General features: G+C 42.2%; 1 long non-coding RNA gene and 2 other non-coding genes across 4 annotated transcripts; all 3 read left to right on the forward strand.

Annotated features, from left to right (window-relative positions):
• The first annotated feature begins 308 nt into the window (after positions 1-308).
• Positions 309-3,536, forward strand: LOC127778949 (uncharacterized). Of its 2 annotated transcripts, none has more exons than XR_008018585.1 (3): positions 309-468; positions 2,460-2,675; positions 3,198-3,536. It is a non-coding gene; the product is annotated as an uncharacterized LOC127778949 (long non-coding RNA). The 2 variants fall into 2 exon arrangements; XR_008018584.1 differs by having other exon boundaries at positions 309-446.
• Positions 2,914-3,009, forward strand: LOC127780993 (small nucleolar RNA Z159/U59). The gene has a single exon (XR_008018883.1). It is a non-coding gene; the product is annotated as a small nucleolar RNA Z159/U59 (small nucleolar RNA).
• An 8,568-nt stretch (positions 3,537-12,104) lies between the features above and the next one.
• On the forward strand, positions 12,105-12,243 carry LOC127781006 (small nucleolar RNA Z247). The gene has a single exon (XR_008018896.1). It is a non-coding gene; the product is annotated as a small nucleolar RNA Z247 (small nucleolar RNA).
• The last annotated feature ends 10,874 nt before the right edge of the window (positions 12,244-23,117 follow it).

Consider the following 23,117-nt stretch of genomic DNA (forward strand, 5'->3'; position numbering starts at 1 on the left):
CAAAAGATTTTGACCAAAATAAAAACATCTTGTAAGCTGAAACGGAGGGAGTACCATCTTGTAACCTAAAATGGAGGGAGTACCATGAAAGCACATGGAGAAGCGGACAATTGTGCCGGCTCATGTCTGCACGGAGCCCAGCAGTATGGGCTTGTCTACAAATGTTGGCTTATCTGGGGATTTGCTATACAACACCCTGCAGAAAAATTTTGTTTTATCAGCTGAATTCCTGGCCATCAGATTGTTCCAAGATTTGTGCAAGCGTTACCGGGCAAACAGCTAGTTTTGGGTGTGCACCTGGTTTATTCCGGATCCGAATGGGAACCCAACGCGTTCCCCTCGCCAGTCTCTTCGCCTCCACCTCGCCTCCTCACGTGAGTCGCCGCCATCGCCGTCGCTCTCCCCGCCGGCGGATCCTCCTGACTGGAGGGAGGAAGATGCGCCAGGTTGAGCATGCGAGTCGCCGCCGTACATCCTCTTCGTCTCCCCCTTTCTGTCTCACCACCTCGCCCTCTCCCTCTCCTCCTCCCTCCCCTTTCCCTCTTCCTCCCAGCTCTGTCATCGGCTCCCCGCCGGCGGATCCGGTCGGCCGGAGGGGAGGAAGATGCGCAGAGGTGAGGATGCAAGTGGCCGCTGTGCGTCCTCTTCCCCTCCCCCTCTTTGTCTCGCCACCCCGCCCTCTCCCTTTCTCTTCCTGTCCCTCCCCACTGTCCCCGTCCTCCCCGCCAACGGATCTGGCCATCTAAAGTCAAGATTATGTTCTATTTTCACTGAATTTTAGTTCATTGATGTAGGATGGAAATGAGAAACGTTTTTTTTTTGTTATAAATTGTGCGAAGACATAGAATTGTTAGAAACAGTTTTGTGTTTTCTCAGAGAAATATTCCTTTTTGAAGCAAACAAATTAATGCTTGTGAACTTAAGGGATAAATTTTGCACTCTGTATGTAGTTTGTCTAATTTATGTGCAGTAGAATTTTGGTTAATTTACCTTGTCAGTGCACCATATAAGCTACTAAACAGTAAACTGGTTAGCAATAAAGATAACATAGTTTTGTTAGGAATGTTAGAAATTAGCATGCATCACTTTAGAATTTGAAGTGAAGAGTAGGTACTTAGTTTTGTTAGAAATATATTTGTAAGTTTTGTTCTCAATGATGAGTACTTAGTTTCTTTAGTTTAATTTTCAGCTAGCAGGTATTTTGGTTTGTTTAATTTTCTATAAGCAGCTCATAATCTCTAAAGGAGATTTCCTGACTTCTAGCAGTAGGTTTTTCTGTCATCTACTAGCCATACTTATTCCTAGTTTTGTCATTTTTGTGAGCACTGTGAATGTGGGCTATTTGTTATAAGTTTTGTTATAACAGTTCACTTCCTAGTTTTGTCATTTTTTGTCATTTTTGTGAGCACTGTGAATGTGGTCTATTTGTTATAAGTTTTGTTATAACAGTTCACTAATTATTTCCAATTCCAATTAAAGTGGGGATCAGGAGTTTGTGTAGTTTTGTCTTCTTCTTTTTTGTCAATTTTTAAAATTTTGCTATATATTAATCAAGCTGATGGTAGATTAGATTTTGCTACATATCAAAAGTCTTGCTAAATTTTTGGTTTTGTAATTTTTGTCAGCAATTACAATTTTAAGTGAAGAGTATTTAATTTTGTATTTGTTTTTGTCTAATTTTTATAATTTTGCTAGTAGCAGTACAGCTCAACTAGTAACTAGATACTTTGTAGACGTAACTAGGTACTTTGTTTTTGTTTTTGTTTTTGTCTTTGTCTTTGTCAGATTAAAAAAATTTTTTTTTGTCAATTTTTATATTTTTTTTCTACATATTAATCAAGCCGATGTGCTATATTTGTCTTTATCTTTGTAAATTTTTATATTTTTTTCTACATATTAATCGAGCTGATGCACTGTATTCATGGTACCAACAATGGTAGAGTCCTCTCAAAAAAGAAAAAAAAAACAATGGTAGAGTTTGAGATTGATCTGGAACTTGTTTCATTTGTGAGCAAGTGAATAATTTTCAAAATCACTTGTTTCATCGCAGCAAGAACATATACGCCGGCCGATCGCAAGAAATGCTGGCCAAGATCAGTGCAGCTTTTAGTTATTTTGACAAATCAAGCCTCTGAATGACCTCATCATGTGCCAAATTTTCTCTTCCTTTTTACTGAAAGAAAATTAGTAGAAAACACTAGTAATTAGGTAGCCCACAATGCTCTTTCTACCGATAAATATACCTTATTTTTTTTAGTCAGTACACGAATGCAACATTGATTATCCACACAAAAGGTTGCAAGTTTGCAACTGGAGAGCTTCAGTGATCATGTGGCAGGCAGTCTGAACAACTGAATTCAGTTGTCAGTTTCTCCAAGACAGCTTCAGATTAATGCCCCTGTTGTAATGTGTCTTTGTTCCTTTTGTTTTCTGAAGACTAATTGGATTTCCGTATACAGGTACACGCCCCTGTCACCATATGTAAGTTTTGCACGCCCTGTATTTCACTACCTGGTCTGCAATTCCATCAAGTATTAAAAGGATTTATTTTTTGGGAATACAATTCCATCAAGAACTTGTCATGGCGAAGCTTCAGATTGAATATCAGAATTGAGAAGATTTTCAGGATTTTGATCTCTCACAAAATGTATCCCCAGAGCTGGTCTCCTGCGTAGGTAACCGTTTCGTTATCCATTTCATTGCACCATTACAAAAAATAATAATAAAGGAACCCTTTGGATGAGTTTCTGATTATGCTACTTTGTACTAGTTGAAGAAACACTTGGCTGTCTGAGCTTCCAGATCTCACAAATCGAACTGACTGATTCTTTTTAGATTAAGTTGATGTTTATCTCTCGATTAGACGTTTCCATTAACAATTTTGGAAGATTGATATGCTCCTCATTGTATGATGACTCAATGATGATGCACTTTTATACTACTTTTGTTCTTCTGAAGTTGCAAACTTGCAATGTGGAAGAACAATTTGGGGACCAGAACTGATGGCGTTCATCGATGTCTTATGTGACTCTTTACTTCAAATCTCAGTTATTTTTGTTGTGTTTGTACGATCCATAAATGAATATTCAAGTTTATGGCATTTCTGTCGTCTTTGCGAATTGCGACGACTAAATGAATATTTTGGATAGATTTGATGTGCATTTTAAGCACATTTGGTTGTTGGGTATTTTTAACAGACAACACAAATGGGCTAGAAGCCCATATTCACAGAGAAAGCGTGAGGTGCATGCAGGAGGCCAGCGCGCACGAGGGGAGGTGGCCAGTGCTCTGTGCTCGTGAGGGGAGGGGGTTTGATCCTGACGCGTGGAGAATCCGACGGCTTCAAATCCTGCTGAAACGACAAAAAAATTCAGCCGGCTACCACACAGACATTCCACACAAAATCATGAGGCAATAAAGAATCCCATATGTTGTATTTGGTGGTGTAGTTTCTATGTAAGAGGTGGAAATAATTGATTTACAATGGATTAATGGTTATAAATGCATATCTTTACTATTATAAAAAATGAAGATGTTTCCGCGGTCCGTCAACCGTGTTTGAGTCGGTTATAAAAATTGAAGATGTTTCCGTGGTTTGTCATCCGTGTTTGAGTCAGTTTTAATTTTATGTTTTGGTTTTAATCTATATCTCTTCTCTATCTCTAGTATTCTCTACTATTATAAAAATAGAAGATGTTTTTGCCGGTATCTTTATACGTCATCTGTATATGAGTCGGTTTTTAAGTTCGTTTACTTTTGGAAATACATATCTGTATTTGAGTCGGTTTTTAAGATTGTTCTCTTTTGGTAATACAGAAGGAATCATATAAGAAATCTGTTTAAAAAAACTTGCATTCTAACTTGAGATGATAGGACTCCTAACTGCAGCTCATGATTTTCTAAAAATATATATATCCAAGCGAATTCTCACAGTTAATTTCATCTTAACTAAACCATATAACAATAATAAGAGTAAAATAGACTTCACCCGTTGCAATGCATGGGTATTTTTTCTAGCAAATAAAAAGTAATAACTTACAAACTGTTCCACCTTCTGTAGCAAAACAAACAAATAATGATACATATCCTAAAGGAAAAGCTCCTGAATTTAGCTTGTGCTTTGCAGGCACCATCTGTTGGGATACGCGTAGGCTACGATAGCATAAATCAAAATTTTCTACAGTGTAAATCAAAAACCATGCAAGTATTAGATCATAGATCGTTACCACACGACGCACTGCGCAGCGGAAGAAAGCGCTAAGAAGGCGAAGGAACCCTCGCGATGTAGCGCGCGTCGATGTAGAGGAAGTAGTCGATCGCACCGGCTCGACCTTCTCCTCCTTATGGGTTCTCCTCGCCGTACTCCCACACCGATCAGCACCGCAAAGCAGCGGCGCCTCTATCAGTATCCACACGTACAGAAACGGAACGCCACACGCAGATGTGCTAGCACCCGCGCGCAGCTAGGGTTTTGCTCGGGGAGGGGAGTGGTGGCTAGGGTTTCTCACGTGATGCAATACCTCCGCCGGTCACACCTCTCACGAATATATAGGATTCATGACTCGGGCCTCCAAGGCCCGTAGGACTCCTATTCGGATCCCTAAACGAATTAAGCTCATATTGGATCTCCATCTAATTCCCTTATTTCGGCCCATTAAGCGTGCGACCCTGTAGGTTCAGCACACTCGGCTGTAACCCGAAAACTCATTTTCGGTCCACATGTCAACAGCGGCCCCTAGCAGAACGTATTGACCGACCGGGCATACACAAAGATCATATCGGTTGAACCTCTAGTGTATATTTGTATGAACCCTTTTGCCTCACGATATCGATTAAGCTCAAGGCTGGATATGTGCCATCCTCTAATAGCTCAATCATTCACTCGAACTTGTGATAGATTATATAACTTGTGATTGACTCCTCAATCACCTTTGGTATGGCCATGCACTTCCATAATATATAACATCGAGGGGCCCAGAGATATCTCTTCATAGGAGGGGCAAATCCCATCTTGATTATTCATATCCCACTACATGTTTCATAATATACCCGAAAACTACTTATATAACTACCCAATTACGGAGTAGCGTTTAGCTGTCCCTAAGTAAGCTACTACACATGTTGGGAACCATGATAATCTCAGGTCTAAGGATTCAACACCAACACTAAATGAGATCACTGATGACACAACACATATGGCTCTTGCAGTGTCTCATGTTGGGTCTATCCAACAACATGTTCACCAACATGTGTCCACATTATTAATTTAGTATCTCTATACCATGATCCATGAGACATGATCATCAATTAATACATGTGCTGATCATTTAAATATGTTTGTTCCACATATGATATTTGATCAGGGATCCTTTGAAAATAGTAACATACTACATAAAGAGTCTCATGAAAGAATCACATATTCATTAACCAATAATGAGTTATCTATTTCAAGAAACAATATCGGATAAATATGTAAACATAGTATGTGATACAATTATTTCTATGATTACCTCTAGGGCATATCACCAACACCATCTCCACACAGAGTTTGCACCAATCAGTTGGCAGCTCCCTAATACTCATAATGTTTTGTTTAATAGAAATTTCATCTTAGCTTTTCTTATCAATATATATGGAGAGTTCGACACTTCAGTATATATACCGAAGTGGGATTAATACTCATGATAGAGCTTGATAGCGATAGCCGTACGTGCACATCTATGATGTTCGACAGTACAAGGCCAGCAACAAATTAAATCAAGATTTAAGAAGTCCATAATTAATATTCTAAATCTTAAGAAGTTAATGGCAGAACAAGAGATCAATTTTTCCAAGAACATAAAGATATTTCACATCCAAACAGAATATGTATTAACAAATGCACATCTCATATCCCTTCTCGCACTGACATGAAAAAAGAGCAAATAAACTGAAATTTGCACTCAATTGGTAGTTAATTCCTGATCAAACTTTTTTGTGAAACTAATTTGAATTACGAAGCAAATCAGCAATCAAATAATGCACAGTACCCATAAAAAAAACATGATCCAGACAATCTCTTACATTTTGAGCGCACAGCATGCGGCAAAACATGAGCCAACTGTACTTCTTTGCCTGTTTGAAAAAAAACTCCATATTTGAAATGTTATGAATCTATTAAACAACATGTCAAATGTTTATGATAAAAGGGGCGACACGGGCTGCAAAGCAATCCACACCGGTCCCTTCCTTCCCCTCCTCTCCTCTGCCTCGCCGCCGCCAAAGCCAGGTGGTTGCAAAGACGGCGGCAGCGGGACTCTCCCTCTCTCTCCTCGTGGTGAAGGAGGTTGGGGCTTCGACGAGACTAGAGCACGGGAGCAAGGTGTCAGCGTCCAGATCCGGCGTCGCCGAGTCCGGATTCGGCCCTCCCATGGCCGGATATGGAGCTCCCACTAGTGGTCGTGATGCTACGCGGGGCCGGGGCATGTGGGGACGGCGGCGGCTGCACTGGTTGGCGATAGAGATGGCCGGATCTGGCACCCCTTGGCCCGATCCGTCATTCTCCTGACCGGCAGTGACGACGACGCTCAGCCTTAGGCAGGAGGTCACGTGGAGGAGGCGCGTGGTTGCCATGGCGAGGTGGACCTCGGGGTGCATGCCCTCGCCGGCACCACACTGAGGAGGCCGACGCGGAGGTCGGTTCGTGACTCTCGTCGGCAGTTGTGGGAGGCCGATGACGATGGCAACTGGAGGCCGGCACGGGTGCGGTGGTGGCGGTGGCGGCAGCGAGAGGCTGGCACTGGTGGCACTCGCTGGTAGCTGCGGAAGGCCGACAACTGCGGCAGCGGGAGGCCTGGACCGGTGTGGCACCAGCAGCAACGGGAAGTCAGCGTGTCGCGACAAGGCAGGGCCTGTGGCGGTGGTGGAGTCCCTGGACTCAAAGGTAATGGAGTTGAGGGCTTGAGGCGGCGTGAGTCTGACGCGGGTTTGCTCCTAGACCTGCGGCGGTTATGGCCGGCGCGTGCGAGGAGGCGCGGTCGGTGGCGGAGGCCGGTGGTAGAGGTCGGGGTGGCACGAGGAGGAGCGACCGGCAGTGACAGAGGCCAGCTCGGCGCGCCGGCGGGGGGTGTCGATGTAGCGGTGCCCATGCGCTGACAGAGGATGGATGGTGGTGGAGCAATGGAGTATCAGCTGTGGATAGGCAGGTGACGTGCGACGGAAAACCCAGTCTCGGTTCTCTTTGAGATCTCGACGGACGGCGGCGGCGGTGCCTTCATCGCTCCTCTCCCTAAATATGTCTCTTGGCAGCCCCCGCCAAAACCTCCCAAACATCTGGTACAAGCTCACTTTAGATGTCATATCCTCTTGTGTCGGCATCCTACCTTATGCAAGTTGGCTATGTTGAATGGACTAGGAGGGAGAGTGGTTCCATCTTCTCTCTCTCTCTCCATCAATCGCAAAGATGTGGTTAGAGAAGTGTTCGGTGTTCGGATTTTTTTTTATCAAAGGGCCTGGGCCCTCCATTTCCATTCACAGAAATGAAAAAGGATTACCTAAGCATAAAGAGTTTTGAAGTTCCACGACAACAGTCAACAGAGTCCTCTACTTAGTCTAACAACAACAACCGAAGAGAAAAAAGAGACAGAGAAGAGAAACAAAAAGGTCCCCTCCAGGAGACCTCCTGTAGCCGTCATCTGCTTCTTGGTTTGCTGCTGTAGAAACCTAGTCTTTTCCCTCGATTGAACTATAGTCTTCGCCAGGTCGATCTCCATCCGAATTGGGACTTGAAGACTTCATTTGTGATTTGCTTCAGGAGCTGAACTCCCCACCGCAATCTTCTCCCTCCGAAGTCTGCAAGATTCGCCCAACTGGACACCCAATTACAAGCAGCATGTAAAATATCAGTTGGATCATATGGTAGAATGTTGTTAAAGTAGGCTTTGTTTCTTGATTTTCAAATAGACCGTAAAACTGCAGCAATCACCACATTAGTAAGGTCCTTCGGTGTTCGGATGTTAAAGTTGGGTTTTGGACAATCTTGGCTGTAGTCCCTTTGTTAGCCTAGCGGCGCCCGGTTCGCTTCTAGTTTTCTCCTGGTTCAGATGATTTTTTTATGACAAGATTTTTTTTAGTGACTACAAAAGCTTCTTTTATCGCTTTTTGAGTCGGACCTTTTCTTTTCTTTTTTTACCTTTTTGGGTCGGACTTTTTTTTTCTTTTTAAGTAGTAGAGATAAAGATTAAAACCGAAACATAAAATTAAAACCGATTTAAATACGGATAACGTATCAAAGTATCAACAAAAATATCTTCAATTTTTATAATATTAGAGATTTGGCAAATTTAATTTTGTTTTACATACTTGAATACATTTTCAGAAAACATATTCTGCAAGAAGTCTAGCTAGGTAGATTTATCTTGACTGGCAATAAATAAATATTATCATGAAAATATACAATTTATTATGATTATGTTAAACTTATGAAATTATCGTATGAACCAAAATTGTAGAATTTTACTGCTCGCTCTGTTCACAAATATTCTAGGTATACATTTAAGTAAAATACTACACATGCCGAATTGTAAGTCGTAACTACAATATAAGTTGTTTTGAGATGATATTTTCTTTCCTTTACATTGTGTTGAAATATTGCTAACTGCTTTTAAAATTAGTATAATGAATTATTATATTTAGCCACCAATAATTTTAGGATGTTCATGGCACTATGCAAATGTTTTCGTTGTGAATGCAAACGTCTTATTGGCTTTTCCAGTGCCGTTGATTATTTCACCTATAAACGATGAGCTGCAGTTTTTATTTCCTTCTTATTTGTTCTCTCTATTCCACGTAAGGATTGAGGCCTGGAAAACTCTAGGACAGCACTGGAGTTTTACCAATCCGATCTGATCCTCCTTTTTCCTCCATCGGATGGTACAGGTTTTTTCGCTTACGTGGATCAACCATATTGCGTTTTCAGATTGCCAGGCAAAACTTCTTCTTTTCATGCAGTATCAGTTAAGATAAGAGAATGAGCATTTTAATCTCTTTCATCCGTTGCAAAAACACGGCCATTACGCTAATTACGCGAAAGGGGGAAATCAGATACGGAAAGTGGCCCATGGCCGGGAGACCACTACTAGTCGGCTTCGGTTTCCGGTATTTTTAGGTATTTATTTATTTATTAGAATAAAAGGAACGGATCCCCTCGTCCTCGTGGAGCGGCTGAAAAGCGAGAAAACATCAGAAGAGAGAAGAGGAATCGAGAACCCCCCACCGAGCAAACCCTAGCCTCCGCCGCCGCCGCCGCCTCCGCCTCCAGATCCGACCGGCCGCCATGGCGATGCGCACTCTCGTCTCCAAGCTGAGGATCCCGGCGGCCGCTTCCCGCCGGACTCCCCCGACGTTTCGCTCCTTTTCCTCCGCCTCTCAGGTTCGCTCCGATTCAATTCAATTCGTTCCCCTCCTCTACCTCTACCGATCACCACCTTCTCTTCTAGCTCGCTCGCGATTTAACCCAGGTTATAGTTCTTTTTTTCCTGATTCACCTCTCCGATAGGGAGGGTTTACCTATGTGTGCCTTGCCCGCAGTGAACATTTGAGTCCCTAATTTGCTTCAAATTATCAGGATATTACTACCTATAGTACCTTATGTCTGTGTGTGTGTATGTTTTGTCTTTGTTGATTGAGCCAATAAAAACTGACCCTTTTTTTTTCCTGAGATTAATAAATTGATCTTTTTTTCCTCTATATGAGATGAATAAATTGGGCTCATTTTTTTCCCTCTTCGAAACAACAAGTTATGGGGCTAAAATTTTGGACTGTAATCCTATATATGCGTGTGCTGCCGCCGAGCTGTTCTCTATAGCTCGATGATCAAGCCAGTTCAATTCGTTCCCCTCCTCTCCCTCGCACTTGTCTCATCGCTACTGATAACCTAATCAATCGCGCTACCGATTGTGTTAGCTTGTTTCTGATCCGGTCTGATGATGATTGCACCGCTCAATCACCATCCTTCGCGCACTTTTTACTTTTACCGAGTTACCTCTCTGATTAGGGTTTTGTCCGTAGTGAACATTTTGGACCCTTAATTTGCTTAAATTGTGATGATATTACTACATATTGTACATTCTGTTTGTGTGTGCGCGCTTTTTGTCTCTGTGTTGATTGAGCCAATAAAAATGGACTATTTTTTTTCTGAGATGACAATTGATTTTTTTTTTCTTTATGACGTGAATAAATTGAGCTCTTCTTCTTTTTCTTTTCCCCCATGAACAAATTTAGCTGTTTGGCATCACATTATCTAAAAATAATCCTATATGGCTAGCTTTTAGTTTTCACCTAGTCTTATTGCTCATGGTACTTGCTGCGCAGGCTGTTTTCTTTTATTGTTGCTTGCAGCGGTTTATTAATATTAGTACTAGTTGATTTGAGCTTGACATTGCACTGCTATCTGTTTTTTTTCTCATCAATCTTATATGTAACTGCAGGAGCTTGGCAGCACTGCCGCCCGCGCTACCGCCAAAGTAGTATATCCATATGTTGGTCACAAGTACTTCCCATTTTACTTTGGCATTAATTAGTCAATTTTTCCTTTTAATTTTTCCATTATACATGTTTAAACTCAGATTTTTTTTGACTCATGGATTCTCCTTATTTTTTTTCTCTCCCTCCTAGGGCGATCTTCGAACCAGCCATTGCACGCCAGAATAGGTACCGGTGGTGGCTCACGTTTCTTCGACTCATTCGCAACTATGTCGCCTTGAACGCTGCATTCCGTGCTTCCAGTCATGTCCAAAAGCCAGAGTAAGCAAAAGGGAACAAGGTTTTCCTTGTCTGTGCCTTGCTTGTGTTATGTAATAGCACTGGACCAATCTAGCCCTTATCTATTGTTGTGACTGATATCTATGTGATATGTGACGAACTCTTTTGTAATCGGGATCAAATCAAGCGTTGTATCCTAATCTATATCTATGTCTATCTGGGTTACGAGTAAAACTAGCGCTTTCAACTTAATTGTATTGCCCTCCAAACTCTGTTGCCCGCAATGCAACTGAAGAGGTCTCTGTTTTCAAATGAAATGTGTGACTATAATACATAGTTTAATTCAGACTAGTTCCCTCCATTCTATAATTCTTAACCCTTCATTCCATAATTCTTTACGTTTTGAGTTTTGAATAAGGCTAAGATCATTTTTTTATTAACTTCAAGTATCAATGACTTTTACAAATTTAGTTTAAAGGTCAACATATATAGATTTGTTTGTTGTTTTACAAAGTAGTAGTATAACAAAAGTAAAGTTATTTATTGTCTATATTATAATAGAAAAACATATCAAACACATATTTTTGAGACCGTATTATTATCTAAAACGTCAAGTATTGTCTATTAGATATAATCATGTGTAAGCATAACAACCTGGCCGTATCGATCTTATCTTAGCTGATAGATAATGATTGTAATCAGGATTAGTTAGAGAGATATTAGCCAAGGTTGTTATGATCCTGTAAAGCCATGTTACTGGCTATTGGCAACCATATAAATATACGCGGGCGCACCAAGATCGGTAACGACACCGCTTCCTGCACCTCTGTTTCCTTTCATGGTATCAGAGCACCACAAACTCCTTTCCATCCAATCTAACAATGGCAAGTTCGTCCCAGTCTTCGGCCTCAGGTTCCCTCGGAGGAATCACGGTCACGGAGAAGTTGAGCAAGGGAAACTACCTGATCTGGAAGGTTCAGGTTCTCGCCGTCATCCGAGGAGCACGCCTCGACGGCTACCTCACCGGCGCCACAAAGAAGCCGTCGGCGACCACCATCATCAAGAAAAATGAGAAGGAGGTTGAGGTCTCCAACCCGGCGGTCGATGAATGGATCACCAATGATCAGCAGGTACTAGGTTATCTGCTAACCACTATGAGTAGAGATGTTCTGTCCCAGGTGGCTACATGCAGTAGTGCTGCATCTCTCTGGAGCACGATCGAAGGGATGTTCTCTTCGGCAACATGGGCGCGCTCCATCAACACCAAGATCGCACTGACGAACACGAAGAAGGGCGACCTCGGCATTGCTGAATATGTCAGCAAGATGAGGGCGCTGGCCGACGAGCTGGCGACTTCCGGCAAGCCCGTTGATGAAGAAGACCTGATCTCGTATATAATTGCGGGATTAGATGAAGATTTCGAGCCCATCATCTCCTCCGTGGTGTCCAAATCTGAGCATGTAAGCCTAGGAGAGGCTTACTCACAGCTGCTCAGCTTTGAGCAGCGCATGAAGATGCGCCAGGAACACTCGGCCAATCTCACCAACAGAGGGCGTGGCTGCGGCAATCCAGGAAGGGGCCGCAGCAATCAGCAGCCGCAGCAGCAACGTGGCCGTGGAGGAAACAGCCGCGGCAGAGGACGCGGCAACAACTCCAACCAGTGACAAGGAGGCAATGGCGTTGATAATCGCCCCAAGTGCCAACTTTGTTACAAAAGGGGGCACACCGTGATTGATTGCTGGTACAGGTATGATGAGGATTTTGTTCCTGATGAGAAATATGCAGGCACAGCAGCATCCTATGGAGTAGATTCAAATTGGTACGTAGACACCGGCGCTACGGACCATGTCACCGGGGAACTTGAGAAGTTGACCATCCGGAACAAATACAAGGGCTAGGACCAAGTGCAAACTGCAAACGGCGCAGGTATGGTAATCACTCACATAGGTCATTCAGTTGTTAACACCCCATCACGTCCCCTTTACTTGAAAAACATTCTATATGTTCCCAATGCTAGTAAAAACTTGATTCAGCATATCGTCTTATGGTTGACAATGCAGCCTACTTTGAACTGTACCCTAAACATTTTTCTCTCAAAGATCAGGCCACGAAGGAGATGTTTCTTAGAGGACGCTGTCGTGGTCGGTTGTTCCCGCTTTCATCTTCATCGCTTTCGACTCAACAAGACAAAGAAGCACTAGCAGCCACCACTAGGGGTGGATATCAAGCTGGCTCGGCTCGGTCTAGCTCGTTAGGATAACGAGCCGAGTTACTGTTAGCTCGGCTCGCGAGCCAGCTCATTTAGCTTCTGAACCAGAACGGCTCGGTCTAGCTCGTTAGGATAACGAGCCGAGCTCTAAACTATTAGCTCGGCTCGCGAGCCAGCTCGTTTATCTTCTGAACCAGAAGGAAAGCAGAGAAGGAAAACCGGAAGGAAAGCAGAGAAGGAAGACACTCACAAACAGATAGATTAGGAAGGGAAACAACAATATTGGTATGAATATGATGATACATCACGAGCTTGCAATGATCGATTAGTACAAAGCAAATGCAACCCAGTGGCCGGATAAAATCGTTACTAGCTTACTGCAACAAAACTCAAAAGGGCATTCCAGATCTGAAAACACAAATGGGGAATAGATAAAAGCATGCAAAAGAAAATCATATTGGATGAAAGGATGCACAAATATTGGTTTGTGTGATCTCTTTCACCCTGTTGCTTCCTTGGTTTTGTAGCCGCACCATCCGTTGAGAGGCTAGCCGATGTGGCCGGACGGTGGTCGCCGGAGGAATTGGTGCCGATAGAACCATTAAGGTGAGGGCCGACGGCAGGGGCCAACTGAGGCGAGGGTTGGCACTGCTATGGTCTACGAGCAAGCGATGACGGAACCTCATCGGCGGCAGCGCAATGTGGCGCGACAAGCGAAGAGCGAGCGGCGCTAGAGTAGAAAGGGGATCGGGGATTAGTGCAAGAAAACGAGAGAGAAGGTCACGTGTCTACATTTATCCATCTAGGACTAGTGCCATTCTTTTTCTTTCATGGGCTTTTTGGCTTGATGGGCCAGCTCGGCCGCCTCACAATGCCACTTTGGGCTGTGCGGTTTGGCTCGTTCAGCTCGCGAGCCAGCTCGAGCTGGCTCGTTATATGAAACGAGCTAAAACTTTGGCTCGGCTCATTAATAAATCCAAACGAGCCGAGCCGAGCTAGACTCGAGTCGAGCGAGCTAACGAGTCACGAGCTTTTCGTCCAGCCCTAGCCACCACACCGTCCCTTGAGCGATGGCATTGCCGCTTTGCCGCTTTGGTCATCCCTCCTATGCTATAGTAGAGAAAGTAGTCCATAATCATGATCTACCAGTTTTAGCTGAGTCCAATAAATTGTTAGTTTGTGATGCTTGTCAAAAAGGGAAAAGCCATCAACTACCCTTTCCCAAGTCGTCTAGCGTTTTTAGCAATCCTCTTGAGTTGATTTATTCAGATGTTTGGGGTCCCGCTCCTATTGCTGGGGGTGGAAAGAAGTACTATGTAAGTTTTATTGATGCTTTCAGTAGGTTTACATGGATCTATTTTCTCAAGTATAAGTCTGAAGTTTTTCAGAAGTTTCAAGAGTTTCAGTGCCTCGTTGAGTGTATGTTTAATAGAAAAATCATATCCATGCAAACCGACTGGGGAGGTGAGTATCAAATATTGAATACCTTCTTTAATAAAATAGGCATCACACACCATATTTCATGTCCACACACCCATCAACAAAATGGCTCAGCTGAACTCAAACATCGACACATCGTTGAAGTTGGTCTTTCTCTTTTAGCCCATGCTTCTCTACCACTAAAATTCTGGGATGAGGCCTATCAATCTGCTGTTTATTTGATTAATCACATGCCCACCAAGGTTCTTGGTTTTTCCTCTCCTTTTAAACATGTTTAAACAAACCCCTCATTATCAAGCCCTTAGAATCTTTAGGTGTGTTTACTGGCCAAATCTTAGGCCATATAATTCTCATAAGATGCATTTCCGTTCTAAGAGATGCACTTTCCTTGGGTATAGTCCTCTTCATAAAGGCTTTCGGTGCTTAGATTCATCTATTGGACGCATTTATATTTCCTGTGATGTTGTCTTTGATGAGTCTGTTTTTCCTTTTGCCGAACTAAATCCAAATGCTGGAACCAATCTTCGCAAAGAAGTTAATCTTCTTCCTGCTGATATGCTTAACCCTGGGGGTGTTCAGCTGAATGATCATGTGAATTATTTCCCTACTGCTCCTGCTAATATGGTTGCTGCAGAAAATCCCGTGGAAAATACAGAAGAAAATCTCGCCAGCACTTGTGATGATGCAGCTGATTCCGGTGGCAGCGACACAGGCACGACCTCCAACGCTGATCCAGCAGACGACGCAACAGGTGACATGACCGCCAACCCCAATTTGCATGACAGTTCGACACAGGAGAGCAGCATCAGTGCGTCGGCTTCTCCTGCCAGCCAATCATCCGTCGCCACGGCACCAGAAGCCACACTTCCCAATCTACAACAACACCAGCAGGCGCCGAGATCCTCTGCGCCCGGGGGAGAAGCGAGCCGTCCTGTCACACGTCTTCAAAAAGGTATTCGCAAAGAGAAAACTTATACCGATGGTACTGTTAAGTATGGCTGTCTTACTACCACTGGAGAACCTAGGGATTTACATGATGCTTTGCATGACACAAATTGGAAACATGCTATGGATGCAGAATTCACAGCTTTATTGCATAATAAAACATGGCATTTAGTTCCTTCTCAAAAGGGAAGAAATATTATAGATTGTAAATGGGTCTATAAGATTAAAAGAAAACAAGATAGTAGCCTTGACAGATATAAAGCTAGGCTAGTTGCTAAAGGTTTTAACAAAGGTATGGGATAGATTATGAGGATACCTTTAGTCCTGTTGTCAAGGCAACCACAATCGGAATTGTTCTATCAATTGTTGTGTCTAGAGGTTGGATTCTAAGACAGCTAGATGTGCAAAATGCCTTCCTTCATGGTATTCTTGAAGAAGAGGTATAAATAAAACAACCACTTGGGTATGAAGATAAGGTCCATCCTGACTATGTGTGTAAGTTTGATAAAGCTCTCTATGGTTTAAAACAGGCACCTAGAGCATGGTATGCTAAGTTAAGTCAGAAGCTTCAACACCTTGGATTCCAAGGATCCAAGGCAGATACTTCTCTATTCTTTTATAATAAAGGGGGTCTGATAATTTTTGTGCTTGTTTATGTTGATGACATAATTGTTGCTAGCTCGAGACATGATGCGGTTCCAGCTCTGCTGAAGGACCTACAAAAGGATTTAGCCTTGAAGGATCTAGGTGACTTACACTACTTTCTTGGCATAGAGATAAACAAGGCATCTAGTGGCATTGTTCTAACCCAGGAAAAATATGTTACTGATCTACTAAGACGAGTTGGTATGACTGATTGTAAACCTGTTAGTACACCTTTGTCAACTAGTGAGAAACTCACTTTGCATGAAGGAGATTTATTAGGTCCCAATGATGCATCTAATTACATAAGTGTAGTAGGAGCACTCCAGTACTTAAGTCTGACTAGACCAGACATTTCCTTTCCAGTAGATAAGGTATGTCAGTTTCTATATGCTCCTACTACAGTTCATTGGGCTGCTGTGAAGAGAATATTAAGGTATTTAAAACAGTGTACTAAACTTGGTTTAAAGATTAGTAAGTCAAAGTCTATGCTTGTTAGTGGATATTCAGATGCAGACTGGGTAGGAAATATAGATGATAGAAGATCTACATGAGGTTTTGCAATATTTCTAGGGGATAATTTGGTTTCCTGGAATGCAAAGAAACAAGCTACTATGTCAAGGTCTAGTACTGAATCAGAATACAAGGCCTTGGCTAATGCTACAGCAGAAATCATGTGGATACAAACTCTGTTAGAGGAACTCAGTGTGCCAAGTCCTCCGATGGCTCGACTGTGGTATGATAATCTTGGTGCTAAATATTTATCATCTAACCCTGTCTTCCATGCTAGAACTAAGCACATTGAGGTTGACTATCATTTTGTACGTGAAAGAGTGCAACAAAAATTACTTGAAGTGGAGTTTGTTCCTACAGGTGATCAAGTGGCTGATGGATTTACAAAGGCGTTATCGGTAAGACAACTTGAAAATTTTAAGTACAATCTCGATCTAGGTAGGTTGTGATTGAGGGGGAGTATTAGATATAATCATGTGTAAGCATAACTACCTGGCCATATCGATCTTATCTTAGCTGATAGATAATGATTGTAATCAGGATTAGTTAGAGATACTGATTAGCCAAGGTTGTTATGATCCTGTAAAGCCATGTTGCCGGCTATTGGCAACCATGTAAATATACGCGGGCGCACCAAGATCGGTGACGACACCGCTTCCTGCACCTCTGTTTCCTTTCATTGTCATGGGCTATGACGGTATGTGTCCGGGCGAGACATGGCTGAGGAAAAGAAAATCAATCTTTTTTGGGGGGGAAGAGAATTCATTAATCAGAATAGGAAATTATACATTCGTCATGAATCAACCGCGAGACACAAGTCGCGTCTCATGGCCGAGCCAGAAGCCCGATCATTCACCTTTTATCCCTAAGTTGGCTAACAAAAAAATCAATCTAACCTTGTCTGTCTCATCAGCTTTATATACGGCTAGAGCTAGCACAATATACTCAAACCCTAACAACTTCAAACTGACTTAACCCTAAACCAATTGAGTTTCTCCCTAAGCATTTGGTGGAGCCGATCCTGGAACGGAGTTGTACTGCCTGTTTGCTGCCTCCTAAATTATATCTAGGCATTTGGTGGATGAGTCGATGATGGCGATCATAAAACTTCTTGTAACGCTGCATGGAGAACACCTGCATTGGGTTGTGACAAGCGGCATACTTTCTCCATCCCATTATATAAAAGATTTTGAATGGATGGAACCCTTACTAGCACTATAAATCTGAGACACTAACTAGTAACTATCAAGGTTGTGCTTAATTCACGTCAAAATTAGAAGTTTGATTAAAATTGGAACGATGTGATGAAAAAGTTAGAAGTTTTTATGTGTAGGAAAGTTTTGATGTTCTGAAAAGTTGAAAGGTTGAAGAAAAAATTTGGAACTAAACCCAGCCCAAAACTAAACATTCGGAAATACTTTGACAAAAGTGAAGTGCTAATTGATCACGGGTCGGCAAGCTAGACTCCAGACGGAAACGCAAAGCCAGGCCACACCGTAGGTACTACTATAGATCAAAAGTCGATCCATACTTACGAGTTACTACGATACAATCGTACAGTACGACAGAAGATCGATACTACTCGTACAAAGTAATACCACAGAGATCGATGCACAATTCACTGCTCGTCTGCAAAGTTGAAACTTCTGCGTGCCTACTCTACACTAGTACCTCTAGTGTAGAGGTGAAAACGGTATAGAAACGGATGGAAATCAGTTTTATCGTTTTTGTTTCATATTTTTTTGGAATCGAAATCGAAATCGGAAACCCCAGATACGAAAACGGAATCGAATATTATCAAAACCGAAAACGGAGCGAAAACGAACCGGCGTGAATACGGTAACGGAAATTTGAATAAAAAAACCCCTCAAACTGATAAACCCAATTCTCAAGTCTCAACGGTCAACAATTCATCATAAAACACAATCATATAAGTCCAATTGTTAAGTATCAACAGTACATCACAAAACACAATCTATGGAACAAATTAGTAGTGCTGTTGATAAATCCCAATACAGGAAAAAAATATTCTTATGTAATTTTAGATTTGCATAACAAATATTTTTTTAAAAAATAATAGCCAAACACCATGGTATTAACTATTCGGTGCTTAAAAAAAAGAATCCAGGTTATTTTGTGATTTCTGGAAATTCCTAGAAAAAATATTTCCGAGTTCCGACGGAAACTGCCCTTATCATTTCCGATTCCGTTTCCGAGAAAATATTTCCGAATCCGTTTCCGTTTCCGAAAAATTCCGACCGACAGATTCCGTTTTTGAAAATAGGTCCGGAATCCGGAAAGTTTCCGTACCGTTTTCACCCCTACTCTAGTGTATGTGACCTGTGAGTGTGACCGTGTGGTGTGGCCATAAATACCGCACCTCCTGGTCTACTCCATTATCCATGTTTTTTTTCTGATATGCCACTTCAATCACGATCATTTGCATATCTTTAGGGTGTGTTTAGTTCGCGAAAAGAAAATTTTTGGATCATATCGGACGTATGACCGGATGTCGAAAGGGGTTTTCGGACACGAATGAAAAAACTAATTTTATAACTCACATGGAAACCGCGAGACGAATTTATTAAGTATAATTAATCTGTCATTAGCACATGTGGATTACTGTAGCACTTATGGCTATCATGGACTAATTAGGTTCAAAAGATCGTCTCTTGATTTCCATGCAAACTGTGCAATTAGTTTTTTTATTTATATTTAATGCTCTATGTATGTGTTCAACGAGTCGATGTGATGTTTTTGGGCAAAATTTTTTGGGAACTAAACAAGGCCTTAATTACTACCCACAATGGATCAATCTGGTACTAGCTCAAGATTTTGCCGCCTACGCCTACTAATTACTCGAAAATAAGGATTTCTATGTAGTAGTAGCAAATACTAGGATTTCTATATCAAAATATTTCTTTTAGTCACTTCAGTTGTCAATTTTTAAATTTTGGATCGTTTACATTTTATTTCGAAACATCTGATTAGCTTTGAAATCATTAAAGTGATGATATCATATGAATCAGTCTAGGAATACTATAAAATTTTAGTCTAAATACTTAGGGCAACCACAATCTACCAAAAAGTTAGTCTTAAGCATTAAGTGTTGTAACTTTAGCCATTGTGGAAGCACACCTTAAGCTTCATACAACCAAAAAGAACCTTAAGCCCAAGGTTCATCCGAAAGAAATATAAAATTATTTTTTTCATTGTCCACGGACTATTTCTCTAGCTTGCTGCCTTGCATGGGGTGGTTAGGAAGTGATCTTTTTTTCCTTTGGTGGGACTCAACGGGACCCATCTTATGTTCTTCCAAAAACTTAACCATTGTAGATATTATCATAAATATTGCTCCGAGCTGTAACGGGTTCCATCCTTATTGTCATAATAACCATAAGCATTGCCTTACCCTTATATTTTTAATGGAGAAAATGAGTACACGATTTCATGTTGGTTAAATTATACTGCCGCTATCGATTCTATCTCTCATGAACTCGGGTCATAAAAAAATGGTTGGATATATTCTTTTATGCTCAATCCATACTAATGATCTATCCCTATTTATATGGGTTGTGCTACTCATCTCTAATTACATATGTGGACCTATTGCAATATATGGGCCATTACAAATTCGTCGTCTTGGAGAAATGATGTTACTGTTTGTTAAATCGACTTAGTGCCATTGGTATACCATAAAATTTGAAACGTGCCATTATGTGGCTTGAGCCTATGAGGCGTCCTTGAGGAGTTTGTTTATACCATATTTTTTCGGGGACTCCTACGCGTCGGGCGCCCGATGGTGTGTGGGGGGGGAGGGAGGGAATCGGGCACGCCACGTATACGTGCAAAACTACTTGAAACTATTTTTTCTCTTAAATTATTTATCCAAATCATGATTCGATTGCACCATTAAATTCGTTACAATTAAATCTTTAAAACAAGACCACACATGGATATATTCCGACGAAATTTTTTTTAGCTTATTATTGAATTATTTTTAAATGTTGCATGATGTTCCACCAAGTATATCGGAATTGTTTCACTAAGTAGATAGAAAATATTTCAATCGTTTAAATTGGGTGTTGTTTCACCTTGTATAAAAACAATGTTTCAGCAAATAGCAAATGAATGTTTCAGTTCACTGCAACATTAGATCTATACATAGTAAAACATTGTAAGTATACTAGGTGAAACATTTTTGGTGAAAAAAAATGAAACGAGTTCCCTTAATAGAGGGTTTCCAAAATATGTGGGTGATTTGTTAGAAAAAAATGTTTCAGTTCACTGCAACATTATATGTATACATAGTGAAACATTATGAGTACACTAGGTGAAACATTTTTTTTTGGAACAAAAAATAAAACGAATTCTCTTAATAGAAGGTTTCCAAATGGGTGATTTGTTGCAAAAGAATGTTTCTGTTCACTGCAATATTAGATCTATACATAGTGAAACAATGTGTGTACACTAAGTGAAACATTCTTGGTGGAAAAAAAATAAAACGAATTCCCTTAATAAAGGGTTTCTAAAATATGTGGGTGATTTGTTGCAATGGAGTATATGGTGAAGATACGTGGTGGGGCCAGGAGGAGACACGTGCGCGTTAGGGGAGAGCGCACGATTCTGCTGCCCCCGAGCCGGTCGACCGATCGGAAGGAATTCTGTATTTTTTTCACAGGGATCAAAATATAATGCCCCTAACCATTTTTCTTCCGTAGCCGTTATCTTCTTCTAACACTTGGGAAACATGGCCACCAGCTCGAGGCTCGCGAGCAGCTCGAGCTTGGCTCGTCCAAGGCTCGATTTGAGCTCGGCTCGAGCTTCAAACGAGCCGAACTCGAGCCTGAGCAAAAGCTCGCGAGCTTTACCGAGCCGAGCTCGAGCTTCTACCGAGCCTAGCCGAGCTTGACTGTTTATAGTTTATATTGCATGTTCACCTTATTAAGATAATAAACTAATAGATAAATATATATATTACTATCTATTTACAAAATAAATTAGCATGTGTTAGCACAATATATTTATTTTAATCATTTTATACTCTTTTATTAGTGTGATAAACTAGAAAATAATTATATTTATCAAGAGATTATTATTAAAATATATATTATACTACTTATGGCCGAGCTCGGTACCGAGCTCGAGCTCGAACGAGCTCGAATCGAGCTTGCCTAAAAGCTCGAAGGTGCAATAGGCTCGACTTGAGCTCGGCTCGAGCTTGTGTCGAGCTCGAGCTTGGGCAGACGAGCTCGCTTGAGCTCGGCTCGTTGACAGCCCTAGCCACGAGTGAAAAAACAACTTGGTTGGTGTGGCTAGCGATGAAATTAAGCACTACTGTAGCCGTTGTATCCGGTGGCCCCCTCACGTACTTACCACGGTGTTGGGCCGGGAGGGAGCCGGCGTCATATCTGACTATTTTTTTTTTGAAAACTCATAAATTTATTTAAATAGTGAGGATTACAGACAGAGCTTAAAGGAAATGATATCCCCAGAACATCGCCATAAAAGATAAGACATAAAGAACAACACCATCCATTCAGAAGGTAAAGCTAGCTGAACTAAGAAAAACATCCTCCAAGATAATCCAAACAGCAGTAAAGAACGCGATCGACAGGGGACTGCGCAATGCCGTGACGACCACGTCCACGAGCCTCTACTGAAGACGCGCACACCGCTTGATAGACCGGTGACCCCTTCGGCTGCCTCCACGGAAACGGCGCTATTCGAGGTTTGTTGTTGAGTCGTAAATTTTTCTTAAGCTTCACCGGACTCAACAAAATATTGTCTAGGAGTTCTCCATCAAATCTGAGGAGCACAGACTGCAATCCTATCGACAAGAGCCGACTAGACGGTCTATACTCAACCCGAATGGAGTCCTCAACTTGAATACTACTGCAAGGAGATTTGAAGAAAGTCTCCATAGTCCAACTTGCCTTGAACATGCAAGAATTAGGATGGCGGCGACTGAACCCCTGTCTTGTAACGATTTGGCAGAGGTACGAAACACCGAAGATTGAAAGGATAATGTTGCCGCAGAGAGCTTCAATAAGCAGGAGCCTGAGCAACCAACCAACAAGCTTGCCACCAAGAGCTTCAGCAGAAGCATGTGGAGATTCAACCAACTAACAAGCTGGAGCAGCACATTCAGCCCACCAACGAGCAGGAGCAGCAGCAGCTCTTGCAGCCAACACCATCCGTCCTTGTCAGGGAGCCTGAGACGGCCGGCCCAGAAACACCACATCCACCTCCATCGCTCTGGCCAAGCAATGAACCGAGGCCAGCTGCACCAGATCCACCACCGCAAGCCCTTGTCGCCATGGAAAGGACGCCAAACGCCCCAGATCCGTCCATCTTCAGCGACGCAGCCGGGATTGCGTCGGACACCGCGCAGACCCTTGATGTGGAGAGCAAGCCAGCTGCGGTCCAGATTAAAAGCGACACTGGGACAGCCACGGCCACAAACACCACCGCCACCATCGTCTTCTCCGATCGCCATGAAGCAACACCAGCGAAACTCCAAAAGGGACAAACCCGAGCTACAGGAAGACCTGACTACGGAAGAACTCCGACCTAACCTACTCTATACTAGTACGGGAAGGTGGCCTGACCCCTCCTCCGGCCCTCG

The sequence above is a fragment of the Oryza glaberrima genome, chromosome 7 (assembly GCF_000147395.1).
Source record: "Oryza glaberrima chromosome 7, OglaRS2, whole genome shotgun sequence".
Classification (NCBI taxonomy): domain Eukaryota; kingdom Viridiplantae; phylum Streptophyta; class Magnoliopsida; order Poales; family Poaceae; genus Oryza; species Oryza glaberrima.